This window comes from Tamandua tetradactyla, chromosome 21 (assembly GCF_023851605.1).
Source record: "Tamandua tetradactyla isolate mTamTet1 chromosome 21, mTamTet1.pri, whole genome shotgun sequence".
NCBI classification, from domain to species: domain Eukaryota; kingdom Metazoa; phylum Chordata; class Mammalia; order Pilosa; family Myrmecophagidae; genus Tamandua; species Tamandua tetradactyla.
The window spans coordinates 20,514,180-20,529,516 of record NC_135347.1 but is presented as its reverse complement, the minus strand read 5'-3'; the positions used below and the strand labels follow the sequence as shown (position 1 = coordinate 20,529,516).

At 36.6% G+C, this 15,337-nt stretch overlaps 1 long non-coding RNA gene across 1 annotated transcript; it reads right to left on the bottom strand.

Moving 5' to 3' along the window:
- Window positions 1-6,252: 6,252 nt before the first annotated feature.
- On the bottom strand, window positions 6,253-10,481 carry LOC143665298 (uncharacterized). Its single transcript, XR_013166844.1, has 3 exons — window positions 10,414-10,481; window positions 7,974-8,131; window positions 6,253-6,675 (listed from the first exon to the last, which is right to left on the bottom strand). It is a non-coding gene; the product is annotated as an uncharacterized LOC143665298 (long non-coding RNA).
- Between the last annotated feature and the right edge of the window lie 4,856 nt (window positions 10,482-15,337).

The window sequence follows — 15,337 nt, the reverse complement described above, 5'->3', positions numbered from 1 at the left end:
AATGGAAGCGCTGTAATAAAAGTTTATCTCAAATGCTGACCAACCCCTTTGCACTGGCTGCAGTGAGCTTGGTGAAAAATTCCCTAGCATTCAGCCTTATCCAAACAATAAAAATTAAAGAAAAAAAAAAAGTCATGGCAAAATTTGGCAATGAAGAAATCAGGATAAACTGTGAAGACTGTGAGGATGAGAAAAATATTATTATATCTGAACCAAGGTGCACACACACACTTCACAATTTCAGATAATTAATTTCTGATCTCTCAGTCAAATGGTCTTCTGAAGACCTTCTGAGACCATCAACCCATCGTCAGTGGCTGGAAGATGAAGAGAGTGGTCTCCCTTCTGGCTCTATGAGAGCTATGTAAAAGAGAACAGAGCATCCCTGAACTACTCATACCTTTAAAAATAAAACCCCTTTTTAATCTCTAAAAGAAGGGAAAGGAAAAGAAAATCTTTGGGCAGCTATAAAAGAAATACCAAGAAGCATTTAGAGAGGAAACCACTCCTAGAAAATGCACCGTACTTATACCTCTTAATACCCTGATACCTTCAGTGTAGATGAAAACCTGAATTGCAATTCCCTTGGTTTTTCATTTTCAGAGGAATCATTGCACTTCTAACTCCCATAAAGACTGCATTCCACAAGATTCAGGCCCAATTCACACAGATACTCCCTTCTCCAACCCTGTGGTCTCAGTGGCATCCAGAAACAAACAATAATCAAGCCACCTTATTTGTAAAGGAAGCTATTAAGTTTTGGGATATGCTAGGTAGTCATTTTCATGTCCATGATGGTTACATAATATCTTTAGCTTCATTTACTGAAGCGGAATGCAGGCACAGGTTACACTGAAATTTAGCGTGGAATTCAATTGCTAATTCTGTTGGCTTAATTTTCTGTTGGTTTTCTTTGCTTGGAAATACCATCTTGTTTAGTGCTGCGATTGGAATGCTTGGAAAAGTCACTGCTATTTAAATAACAGTCACTGTTAAAGGAGTTTAGAAATACCCAGTTATGACTCAGGGCATAGACTTCCAAGTAAGTCCCTGTTTGAGCTGGTCTCGGTGGTTTGAGGCTCTGTCTCACAGGATACCAGCTATGTGACCTCGGACAAATCACCTACTTCCATAAACCTCAGTTTACTCATCTGTTAAATGGTAGGTAGCTACTTTATGAATGTGTCAGGAGGAGAAATGAGATAATGGTTTTGGAAAGGGGTGCCTGGTACTTGGAAAGTGTTCTATAGATGCTGTTGTTGTTAGTATTAGGCCAAGGATGTAAAAACTAGGCAGAATAGGCTGGGGCTGAAATTGTCAAATATCTTCAGTCCCCATTTGCTTGTTCTACTTTCCGACAATAAAAGGCATCAGTGAGGTCTTTGAGAAAGAAGTAGATCTGGTATTTCATTCAGTAACCAAATGGTGCTCTCTCTGTTTGGCCATGCACACCGCTACCACAGTGAATAATGAAAACTCGATAATGTGTTCACTCAACTTCTGCCTCTTGGCAGCCATGAAGAAAATCACCCTGCAGCTGTCATTTACAGCAGGGATCCCCAGTCAGTCACCTGCAGCCACCCTGCTGTGAGGGACAGCTGCTCAAGGGTATTTCAAGCAGGAAAGTGACAGCACCAGATGCAATCAAGAATCCCTCAATGAGATCAGGGCATTAGAAAACAGTAGACCTTGTGTTCCCAAAGAGATGGGGACTCCTGCTTCTAGCCCATGCCTGGTAACTAACCATATGATCATCCTGAGATCTTGTCAATTACAACAGTGAGAATAATGAAAGACAAAGGCCCAGATACCTTACAGTGCTTAGAAACCAACAAAATTAGGAGAAACGGCAGAACAACAGACAAAATTTCAGGGAAGGGTTGTCTGCTATGACAATCCTTTAAACCTTTTACATACGAGTTGTTAAGTGCAACTACTAAGAAGTGATAATAATGAAGAATTTGAAACTATATACAACCTTTCCAAATATGAAATATACACTTTGTAATTCTCTTTCATAATAACCTATTTGGAAATCTAGGCTTTTAAGAGTTTACCTCAAATTCTTCTCCCATGAGAATGGCAAATATATGGTGGGATGTTGGAAAAGATTACATCAAACAATAAAACAAAAATCATAGAAAGCCAAGGGGACAAAAGAACAGTTAATGAAGAATACTGAAAACTGACCCTGTTTTAGCTTTCTGGCTGCCACAGCAAATACCATGCAATGGATTGGCTTAAACAATGGGACTGTATCAGCTCACAGTTTTGAGGCTAGGAGGGGTCCAAATCCAGTGTCAGCAGGGTGATTCTTTCTCCCCAAAGCCTGTAATGTTCTGGTACTCTCTGCCTGGGATCCTTGGGTTTCCTTGCCTTGTTTCCTGCCTCGCATTACACTACAATGTTCTCTTCTTTCTCTTCTGGGTTCTGTGTTCTCTCCTTTCACTTCCCTTGGTTTCCGGCTTCTGGTGCCTCCTCAAGCCTTTCTCTAGCTGTGTCTGAATTACTTCTACTATAAAGGACTCCGGTAATTCAGATTAAGGCCCACCCTCATTCATTTGGGCTTTGCTAGCAAGAAATATGTTCAAGAGGTCTTATTTACATACAGTGGGTTCACATCCACAAGAATGCCAGCAAGATTGAGAACAGGTCTAAACTGTAGTACAGAATTCAATTTACCGGGCGGGCCACGATGGCTCAGTGGCAGAGTTCTTGCCTGCCATGCTGGAGACCCTCCCTCATGCCTGCCCATGAAAAAAAAAAAAAAAGAATTCAATTTGCCACCAATCTCTTTAGAGGACAATCTGGATTTCAACTTCTCAAATGCTCATCCTACTTCCAGTTTAGAAAAACACCAGCAAATGTGCATAAAGAAGCATGTACAAGGATGTTAATTATTAGCACTATACATAATAGCAAAAAAATTGGAAACAATCTAAGTGCCTATCTATCAAGGAATGGGTAATTAAAATTTGCTATATCTGTATAATGGAGCACCACAAAAATGCAAAGGAATGAAATATGTGAACATAGAAAGGTCTTAAAAATATTGACCGAATAAAGCAAGTAGCCAAATGATACATACTGCGTGGTTCCATTTACATGAAACCTAACCAAAAAGAAAAGTAATAAATATTATGTGTTTAAGAGTAGAGACACCGATTGTGTCAGTGGGACAGGAGAGGGCACTAAAATTGAGGATGGTGGGCAAAGGAAAACTTTAGCTTTAAAATGAATGTCTAATTATTTTTAAGGAGAATCTAGTTATGTATTACCTGTGTAATTAAAATCTCTTCAAAAGTGAAAAAACTAATCAAGAAGCTCATCAGGAAAAATTAAACAACAACAACAAAAAAAAAACAAGGCATGGTTGGGGAGGGAAGCAGAGTGGTTGAGTTGAGTTTTCAGTCACCATGCTTCCTGGCCCTGTTGACACATACATGAAGGAGGTCCCCCAAGTTTTGTCATTTCACTCATTTTCCTAAAACCTCATATTATTTATTCTAAGAAGAAGAGGTCAAGAATTTCTGATAGGCTGGTAAACTGTCTGCAACTGTGTTGAAAGCAAAGACCGAGTTATTTGCGTAAAGTAAGATAATTCAGTTGCAATTCTTCAATGTACAAAAATACTTTTAAATTTCTGCCAGAATATCTGTAATCAAGCAAAGTCTCCTCTTCCTATGCCAGCAGCTGCTGCATTTTAAGTACTTTCCTAGGGATTCTATGTTGCCAAAAAATACAATTGCTTTTCAGTTACTTCAGAAAACTTTGAAACAAACTGGAAGAAAATGTCAGAATCCGAAATAAGAATCTTCAAAGAAACTTGTTTCAATCACATCCATTTTGGCTGTGAGGTGCAAGCTTGGAGATTCCATCTTGATAGACTGTGTTTCATTTGCCTTGTAAGCGCTGTGTAATTTATGTCTAGTCTTGAATTCTATCAGTGGAAATCTGAGCTCTGTGAAATTTGCTGTTGGACTGTTCTCTGCATGTGTGATACCATTTAAGGCCCAGTATCTACCTGATCAAGTTGAGCAAATAATTGTACTCATAGAAATAATCAGAACAATATAAATTTGAGTAAATGCTATAATTGCAACTATATTAAATGTGTATGCACCAGGCAATAGCATGCACAACTGAAAATGATGTTGCTATCCAGAAGAATAGCCTAATTTTTCCCTTTCTCAAAATTTTCTTTAATTGGTATATTGAGTTGACAATTTAAAGAAAGAAAAAAAAGAAAAAAATAGAAAAATAGTTAAATTAGCATTCAGAATTAATTTGTTTAAAATTCATGCTAGGTGGATCTTGGATTCTTGGATGTAGTTTTTTTTTTTTTTTTTTTCTAATTTCAGATAGGAATTCATATTCCCTGAGTATTGAAACTTGACGTTTGGGATAAAGAATTGGATTGGTATGGTAATAAATGTTTGAAGAGGAGAAAAATTTATCTTCTGAAAGAAGCGTATACTAAAACTTGATGTCTATTTGTTATATTGTAAAATTGTAATTCCCAGCAGGAGGGGGGGAAAGCAAAGGAGCTTGCTTGGCCTTATAAACAAGAATTAGAAAGTAAACAGGGGTATGCATTAAAGTACATTCAGATCTATTTTGTCAAAGTGAATTTATTAATCAAGGTGTTGTTTTGGACATCACAATTTGCTAGAGGTTTCATCCAACGTATGCTGCAGAATAGCCCTCCGGCATATATCAGTTGTACTATTTAATCAGTCAGACATTATGCACATTATTGGCAAATAGATGGTGATACATTATTGTATTGAAATGCTAATGCCATTAACTTCCCAGTGAACCTGCACTTTGTCTCCTCCAGCATCTTTTCACCTGTGTGAAAGGTAGTATCTGTTATAGATGTAAGGATCATCCTTGAACTGAGTAGGCTAAATACAAGTTGCATCCAGGTTCTTAGCCATTTTGGGGGTCTTTATTTAGCAAGTGAAAGTCTTAAAGTACTGAGTCTTGTTCATACACTTCTGTGTTAATCAAAGGATTAAATACATTGTATCCATGAACACATTTGACCAATTACTCATTATGGATTTGAGCATTTTCTGATTATCAAACGCCTTCAAGCATTACATAAATAATTTCCAATTGAGCAGGGCTTCAGGAACTTTTATGTATTACCATACATCACTTGTAATATTTTTTTCTTCCTTAGGTGGGCAGAAATTTCTATACTGTCATTTAAAAGCAATCTGGGGTTTGCTTTATTGTATCTAGAAAGAATCCAGTCTCATACCATGGCTTAAAAAATAAAAATAAAAAACAAAATGCACAAAATCGAGAAGCATTTCTGTGAGTAATTTCACACATGCTGCTAAGTACTGCAGAGTATGCCAAGACTAGCATTTAATCTCTATGGGAAGCCATAACAGCTGTAAACTCTTATTTGCTGTCAAATGTCTTTTGCAGGGTTATTAGAAAAGATAGGAAGCAAGAAATCCTTCCAAGTTACCTTAGTCTATTTTTTGACCTGCTTTTATTATCATTATCACTTTATATTTGTTGATAGCTCCAAGTGCACATATTTCACTAGCCCCAGGCAAAATGATGAAGTAGGATTCAGGAGGCTTTGATGTTTTCCAAACTTCTGCTTTCTGGCTCTAATCTACATTCGCTCTCAGCAAGTTTCTCACCTCCTGAATTCAACCCCTGTTCTGTCAAAACCACTTATTAACAATCATAAGGATATGTTCTTGGTGAAATATGTATTGGGGAATATAGGTCTATATGGAGATAAAGAAATACATAGCTATACGGGGGAGGGAGTAGTGATCCAATTTCATTGCTGTCTGCATATCCCCATACTAAAACCTTCTCTTTAGCTTACTAAACTTACACAAATTATTTATTCACTCATTTTTACCATTCTTCTAAAATCATAATTTTTAAATTATGTCTAAATATTTTCCTAGGCCTGTTGCTAGCTGAAGTGGAGTTCGTGTACGGTTTCATTGCCCTGTTAAAAATTTGTTTGCTTACTGTCAATCACCAATAAGAATTTAAAACCTGAGCTTCCAAAAATTGGTTCCAGAAATTAGGTTTTAGTGTGTCATCAGTTCTCCCAAAAAGAATGCCAGAAATTAACATTGAACAATAAAGTTATATCTTGCATGTTTAATTGTGTACATGTTTACCAAAATCACTCTATTCATAAGAATAAAACTCCCACTGCTCTGTTTGCTCAATGTTTCAGAAGCACTTTTAATTGTGGTAAGGAAAATAGGACAATGCCTTGAATTTCTGGTTTTATTTTCTCTAATTTAGTTCTCCTCTGGGTACGACCTTTTGGTACTCTCTGGTATTTTTCCATGCAGAGCAGCTTACATTTGGAAGCACCACACAAGACTAGGCTTTTGTCTGTAAATGTTGTAGTGCTGGCAGAATTCCCTGTGCTGCATCCTCTTCCATCTTCTCCATCCACTAAGGATCCACTAAGGGTCTCTATAAGCTTTGGGGACTAGATCATACCACGAAGAGCAGCCCTCTGTATTCACTATTACACAGTCTGTTCCACTGTAACAAGCCTGGGGGTCATAGTCAGCTGTGATTCACAAAGGGAAAGAGTCTTCCGACCTCATGATGCGTAGCCTTCCCAGAGTCCAATTATGAACATTGTTAATGTGAAGTTTCAGCATATATAGACTACAAAAGAAAAATTAAAGGAAATTACATACTGCAACCTTGCCAAATTGTATCCTGTGAGTAAATGTAGTTCAAAATATATGTTTAAAGATAGTTTTAATAATCATTCCCATTTCTGCTAAGTCTCTAATTTCACCACTCCTTCACATGCTCAACTTTTGAAGGTCAAAGATTCCTCTGAATTTTATGATGTCTCAGTCTTAAAAGCTGGATCCACTCATCCAATTGTGTATCTAAAATCTGTGCATATTACTAAATTAAACCTCATTTTTTAAAAAAAAAAAAGGAAAGAAGATGGCCCAAATCAATTAATTCAGATCCTTTTGGTGGTGGATCCAAGGATATGAGTTTTTTAAAAAAAACAAAAAATACTCTCCATGTGATTCTAATGTGCAGTCAAGGTTGAGAACCATTACTCTACAATAAACAATATAGGAAAATTGAGGTGCATTGGACACAGGGGTTTGGACATTCCTGCAAGGTCTGTGCATATCTGGATCTCCTAGCACTAAGCTCTCATCCTCAAACTCTCATCCTCAAACACTATGCTGCACAAGCTTCAAAAATGCCACCCCCCTCTAAGTTGGGTGTGACCCTCCACCCTTCCCCACCTATGCCTTCTAAACTTTTATCCACAGTATGAGTTTGACAAGTCACTTATGAAATAGCAATGGCCCTAGCATCTCTTCTTCTCTCACTCAGTCCCCCTCCCCCCAGAATGGACATTTGCCTTATTGTGAGATATAAAAATACATACAAAGAGCTGAGCTTATTCTATCCCTTTTAATTCTTTGTCTTGCTCTGCTCCTCCTTCTCATCAGTCACAGAAGCACTTCACCACAACATACTTAGATCTAGCAGGAACTGTGAGGGTCACACAAGAAGGGATAAAGATGTCCACTGCAGACCACAAGTAAGATTGGCAGCTTCTTAGCCTAAAGTGTGGCTTATACTGGGAATGATGGAAGAGCTGGTATCTCTTTTACCTGTCTAGCATTCTGCACCCTTTGGGCAGAATATTCTTCTGAAAAATGTCATTGATCATCACATGCCTTTGATCAGATGATCAGAATTTTCCAGTGGTCCTGTTAGTTGCAGAATAAAATGCAGCCTCCAGAGTCCACTACTAGATGGTATTACTCTTTAGGCCCACAGCTGCTTAATTCCAGCCTCATTTCCCATCATTTACCTGCACCTCTTCTTGCTATTCTCTATGCAAATTTTTCCCTTTCCCACTCTACATCCATCCCTGTGCCTTATCTCTGGAACAGCCTTTTTCCCATCCAAACAAGTCTTACCTTTCTCTGTAGCCTTGGCTTCATGATTATCTCAGTAGGACCTGACCTTTCCCTTTCCTGAACATGTACTACTGTGTTCCTACTAGAATAATGATAGGCTTCAGGCTCAGGCAGATTCTCTTCAAAATCCCCTTCAGCAAGTTCCTTCTTTTTTTCATCTAAAAAAAGGGGGGGAATGATTTAATAATTCTCCCAGGGGAAGTTTGCTAGAAGAATTATATGAGATCATTTGTAAATGTGTCTAGGTGATCAATACATATTTCCCCTCCCTTTACCCCTCAAATAGCATCACTCTCTACTGTGGTTTTTTGAAAGCATATCTCACTGTTTGTATAACAGCATGGGGTCTTTGAAAGCAAGGACTTATTCTTATATGTATTTGAATATTCTCTAACATGGAGAGGAGTGCTTTGCATGAGAAAGTCCTCCATAAATATTTGTGATGGATGAATAAATAAATAAATGAATTTTCAGACCAGCTGCTGGATAAAAGATAACAGCACGGAGAAAGGTGTGGAGAGAACCAGCCTACTTAAAATAGAGTACACTGGCAAAATGTTATGACAATTAGCATTAATGATAATTACGGAAAATGCATTAAGTAACTTATCCAGTCATATCCTAACCCATATATGCTTCCCGAGCATTGACATGAGGATTTTCACTTCACAAAGAATTGCTGAGCTTATGTTTCATACAAAAGCGAAGAGGTTCTCAGGATCAAACAAAAATAAATTTGTTGACATTTGATGGTCTTACACTTACAATGTAAAGAATAGAATAGGCTCTTGTAGTTCCCTTTTTACAAAAGAAAATCTCCTTTAATAAACTGCCCACCTCCACGTGGTCCAGATGACTGTTTGGCATCTCGGTGTAAAGGAATGCTTTAAAAGCCATGAAAATGGAGAGGAACCACACAAAAGGGATGGTTTATGGACAGGCCAGTTAAGGAGAGTGTCTCTTTCACAAAAGTGAATTATATATTGAGAAAGGTTATTGCTTCATTATGAGCTGAACTGTTTGACAAAGAGATTATGCCAGAGAATTCCTTAGGAGGAGATATCTTTGTCCTCCCTCAAGAGAGAGAGAAAAGAGAACGAGATGTGATCATTTTGAGTGTTTACTGCTAACGCTGCTAAAAAAAAGTGCTCATGGTCCTACCAGATGACACAAGAACAGACTCAATCTTACATTTCAGGGTAAGAATGAGTCACTTATTGATGTTTAAGATCCATCACAACTTACAGGTAAATTGAGACTCTTGACAGATGACCTTGGCACAAAGCAGTGCAATATGATATTTTCTAGTACCACAAAGAAAAGACATTTTTGACAGCTGAGAAACGGTGACCAGATCTTAAAGTCATTTTTTTTTCCTCTTAAAAGAATTGAGAATATAAGACTTAAGACAGAGGTCATGTCCTTGCTAGGCTTTTAAGACCTTAAGGTAATATCGAGATCCCACAGAAAAACATGACTTCTTATCGTCAAAAGTTTAAGAAAAAATAAGTGATATGAGTTTGTAAGAATTATATTTAGAACACAGTTTAACAAATGCCTCACAAGTTCATAGGTAAAGATATTTATTCAGTTGAATTTTCATTGCATGTCCATATAGGCTAACTTAAAAACTAGTTGATACAAATGCATGTTAATGGTATCATAGTTATTTCCCCATACTCTCTGGGGTAATAAGGATGGCCCAAATTAAACAATACTGCATTTTATTAGCACTTTCAGGACCGTTTAATCTGCATTATTCTTTCAGGTTCTATAAAACTGCTTTAAAGGAGGAAAAATCCTTTTTCACATTAATGATTGATATTAGAGCTAGCAGCTAGCATAATTGGTTATTTGATTTTTTTTTTTAAATAAAAGGTCAGAGTTATAACAGGAAATAAAATTGAAGGGAGACAAAAGAATGAAATTAGAGGATCTAATACTCTTACAAAAGATACAAAATACATGCCAAAAAGCAAGTGATAAACAGTATTGTTAATGTTAGCCTTATCACCAAATATGACTTAATGCCTGAGATCCTTTCCAAGTTTTCTTTCTAACTGAAGTCTAATTATGAAACATAAATGAAGAAAAGCATGTTGCAATTAGATATTTTACTCTATTATTGGAAGAAAGCTTTTGCTGACACCATTTCTGAAATAGATTTTTTACAGCATGAGTTATGCTTCTGAACTTTTGCCTCATGGTGTGCAAGCATAACAGATTTAGCAAAAAGAGGGTGAATGCAAAATGGAAATTCCTAGTCTAATGTACACTCTTTTTCTTATTTTCCTGCAATTACATAAACTGTCGTTTTGAGGCCATATTGTTTTCCTAATCAATAAAAGTGCAGGTGAAAGAGTCTTCAAAGAAATGTTATACCTACAACTGATCCAGATGTATTAGTCTATGTTTTACCCTAATTATCCTAATTCAACACCTTTGTCTAGAAGTTTTCATGTCTTTTTTTTTTCCTCTTTCAATCTCCCAGGTACTCTCTCATTGCTTCCACATTCTAAAGAATGTGAATATTGTCATGACAACTAAGAGGAAACTTTGTCACCAGAAGTTATTCAAAATACGGTGAAACACTGGTGAGCTTTCCAGTGCTGCCCGATAGTATAACAATGTGCTTTGTCCTCCCCACTTCAGCCTGGAGCAAAGTATTTGGACTAATTTGTCTGCTTACATTAGGGAGGGAAAAAAATGTTTGCTTTTAACCTTTGTGTGGGTTTAGTTGAATACATTTTAGTTTTCTTAATGGTACATTGACGGAAAGAATGTGTGCAGAACAATAAAAGCTAATTCATTTTCGTGGTTGGAGAAGGCAGCGAAGATTAAATGGCCTAAGTGTGCATCCTCTCTAAAAGGATATGCAGCTTCAAAAACAGACGTCATGTATGCAAAATGGGAAGGGCTAATCGTGTTTGGCATTCGGGTGATAAAACTGCAAAACAAAGCAGGTAGGGGGCAATTATAAAGATAGGGTGGTGCTTGTCCAGGGGAGAGGGAATGGATTGGTTGAGACAGCCACATGGAGGACATTATGAGTTGACCCAGGAGAAGCTAGAAGGTTGTATGCCTTATTATGTAATTCTTTAAACTGTACATTTGTCTAACTTCTGTATCTGCATTTTATTTTGCAATAAGGAGTTTTAAGAATTTAAAGGCTATGCAGCTTCAGATTATGAGCATAGCTCTGTAAGCTATTTATAGTTTGGAAGACGTTTCTTGGACTTCAAGCCCCTGCCTTTCTAGTTCTTTATATTGTACGCAGAGGGTATATAGAGCAAAGAGAAAGATCAAGAGAAAATGCTATAAAAAAGGAAAAAATTAATTTAAAGTAAAATTTTGATTTAGAATTGCCTTTAAATCACCGTTAAATTATTGGACATAATAAAGATATTTTTCCTAAAAACGTATGTGCTAAAACAACTGTGAATGAAATGATAAATATCTGAGATTTGTTTCAAAATAAACCAGTGGAGAGGGAATGTAAAAAATTGGATGTAAAAAATTATAGATGAAACCCAAGCGTTCATATATTGATAATTATTGAAGCTGTATGATGGGTACACAGAGGTTCATCATTTGATACTCTTTACTTTTGTGTATATTGGAAAATTTCCAGAATGAAAGTTTAAACAATAAAATAAATTCTAGATTATATAGTGAAACTGTACATATTTTTATTTAAGATATGAGTCTTTATGGGCTTTGCAACTTTCCCATCAATCTTATATACCTGAATATGACTACTTACAACTGCTATAAGAGAAATGCCTTAGAGATTAGTCCTTCATTTCTTACTAGTTCGATTACAAACGAGGGGCTTAAAATAATTCCAAACAAATGTTCTTACAGATAAAATGAAACAAATGTAGGTAACTGAATAGGTTGGGATGTATGCCATTCCTGGTCTTTGGAAAATCTTTTCATTTACTGCTAACCCACTGTGATTGTTACATTCTGGTGTCAACTTGGCCAGGTGATGATGCCCAGTTGTCTGGTCAGGTAAGCACTGGTGTGACCATTGCTACAAGTTTATTTCATGGCTGGTTTATTAAATCATCAGTCAATTGATTGCAGCTCTGGCTGATAACATTTATGATCAAGTAAAGGTGTGTCTCCCACAATGAGATAATCTGATCAGTTGCATTTGACTCAATCAGTTGAAGACGTTTAAAGGAGAAGAGAGATTTTTCACTACTTCTTCAGCCAGGGAGCCTCTTCTGTGGAATTTGTCGAGACCCTTCATTGGAGTTGCATTCTCATGGTTGTGTGAGACACTGTTATAAATCTCATATTTACAGATATCTCCTGTTCTGTTTCTCTAGAGAACCCTGAGTAATTCGGGTACCTATAGGAGAGGAAGGGAGCTGTGAGCAAAGTAAGCTGCTGAACAGTCAAAATAGAAAAGAGAATTGAATTAATTCCACAGATAACACAAAGGGAGAAATACTAGAGGACAAGTAGAGTTTCTTAAGAAGCATTGTAAGAGCCTTTTTCTTACAGCATACTTCCCAGATGTACACAACACATATACAAGCCCTGGTAAATTTTTTTTTTTTGAAATAATTTTGAATGTATACAAAGATGCAGGAATAAGAATATTATATAGAATACCTGGTTAATTTATCCAGATTCTCCTGTTAATATTTTGCCCCATTTGCTTTAAAATTTGTGCTATCATCTATCTATATACAGTATGTGTGCATTTTCCCCTGAGCCATTTGAAAGGAAAATGTGTACATCATGCTCTTTACCCCTAAATTATTTAGTGCATATGAGCTGGTTTGAAATGATGTATGGACCCTAGAAAAACCATGTTTTAATCAAAATCCCATTTCGTAAAGGCAGAATAATCCCTATTCAATACTGTATGTAATTAGATCATCTCCCTGGAGATGTAACCAAATCAAGAGTGGTGAGTGGTGTTAAACTGGATTGGTTGATGGCATGTCTCCACCCATTTGGGTGGGTCTTGATTAGTTTCTGAAGTCCTATAAAAGAGGAAACATTTTGGAGAAAAAGAGATTCAGAGAAAGCAGAACAGAACAACATAGCCATGAGAAGCAGAGTCCACCAGCCAGTGACCTTTGGAGATGAAGAAGGAAAATGTCTCCCAGGGAGCTTAGGAAACAGGAAGCCAGAAGAAGGAGCTAGCAGATGATGCCGCGCTCGCTACGTGCCCTCCCAGATGAGAGAAGAACCCTGACCATGTTCACCATGTGCCTTTCCAGATGAGAGAAAAACTCTGTGTTTGCCATGTGCCTTCTCACTTGAGAAAGACACCATGAACTTCATCGGCCTTCTTGAACCAGGATATCTTTCCCTGGATGCCTTGGATTGGCCATTTCTATAGACTTGCTTTAACTAGGACATTTTCTCAGCCTTAGAACTGTAAACTAGCAACTTATTAAATTTCCCTTTTTAAAAGCCATTCCATTTGTGGTATATTGCATTCCAGCAGCTAACACACTAGAACAGCATATTTCATAAGAAATACTCTTTTTTCATGAATAACCACACTGTAGTTCTCAACTTCAATAAATATAATATTGAATAATACTTTTATCTGATCTGCCATCCATATATAAATTTTATCCATTGATTACAATCATATCTTGATAGCATTTTTTCCATTCTAGGATTAAATATGGTGTTTCCTTAATTGGCCTTTTATTTGGAATACTCTTTTTTCTTTGGTGATCTGACATTTTTGAAGTATATGAAAATATACAGGGATATTTCTCACTTGCTCTTATCTCATGATTTAATTTAGGCTATACATTATTGACAGATTATATAAGTAATGTTATGCCCTTTCAAAGTAGCAAATCTTTTTCGTCCATTTGTCCTTCATTAGTGATGTTAATTTTGATCACACAGCCAATGGGTTGTTCTACTTGTTCAATGTGTAGTTATGGTCTTTTCCCCTTGTAACTAATAAGCCATCTGTGGAGACTGTTTAAAGTTCATGAGGTATTCTATTCATCATAAAAATTCCCCTTATGTTTGCCATGTTGTGATGACTTTTATCTGAATCTCTCTTCACAAGTGCTACTTGATACTCAGCATTCTACTGTAAGCAAGAATTTTCCACCACTTATCTGTCTACTTATTACTGGTATGGACACACGGATTCAGCTTTAAGTTGGTTTATAACTCAATAGTATATTAATTTTGGCATTTAAATTGTCCCAGATTACCCAGCGTCAGCCCCTTCAAGCCAGCTTCCATCATTTTTAGCGTATTTTTCTTTATTTCTGGCACAACAATATGTTGTAAGCTCATATAGTATCTAGGCTGTTCAGGCTTGTGATTAGCTGTTTCTCTGGGAGCCCTGGTTCTTTTTAGCAAGGAAATATTAGATACCAAAATGTGTATGAGAGGTGCGCTCATTTCTACTGCAGTGTCTGTATTTCTAGGTGCCATCAGTGGCCAGACCCAGGAAATATTTGCACACATATAATAATACACATGTGCGTATGTCTATATGCGTGTACATGTGAACTTATACATCCTTATGCATGCATATATACATATTTTAGAAATCATGAATTCATACTGATGCCTTCAATCTGATTTCATCCTCAAGGAGTTCTTTCTTGTCTTCTTCAGTTCCATATTTGCAGTCCTTTCTTTCATAGTGAGAATCCTGGGTCCCATATCAACACATTTACTCATTTACTTAATCCTATAACGCACCTAAAATAGTTTCAAAATCACTACCGAAAAATAAGTAGATAAACCTACTAAGCAGATTTCAGGATTTATTTTCAGTAGTCCTCTCACCTGGACCAAGACTGAGGGTTTACAGTCAAACACTGCGTTTATCTACTATTACTTGGATTAGTTCTTTGCCCCTTTCAGTGCAGTTAGGACATATATTTGGAATACACTTGTATTTGTTGCAGTTTGTTTTCTACTTGAGTTTGTCCCCTTTGCATTCTGGTTCATTTGATTTTTTTTTTATTTGTATAACATTGGCATGCTTCCAAAAGTCAAAACTACAACAAAAGGAATAATGAAAGAAGTGAAAATACCTGCTGTATCCCTTCCCTGCTTCCACTGTAAGAAAATCACTTCTTTTTTTCCTGGTTTATCCTTCCTATGTTTCCTTTTATAAAGACAGGCAGATAGACGTATGCATCTTTTAAAAAAATTTCCCCTTCTTTCTTGCATAAATGGTAGCATACTATTTATACTCTTTTGCACTTTTCCAGCTCACTTTTTCCAGAGGCATTTTTCTTAAACATGGCTTTGAATTTAGTGCCCATTATATAACATCTCTTGCATTTGTTCAGTGGATTTTCAAGATTCAAGAATTTTTATGCATTTGTAATGATTGCATTAATCTG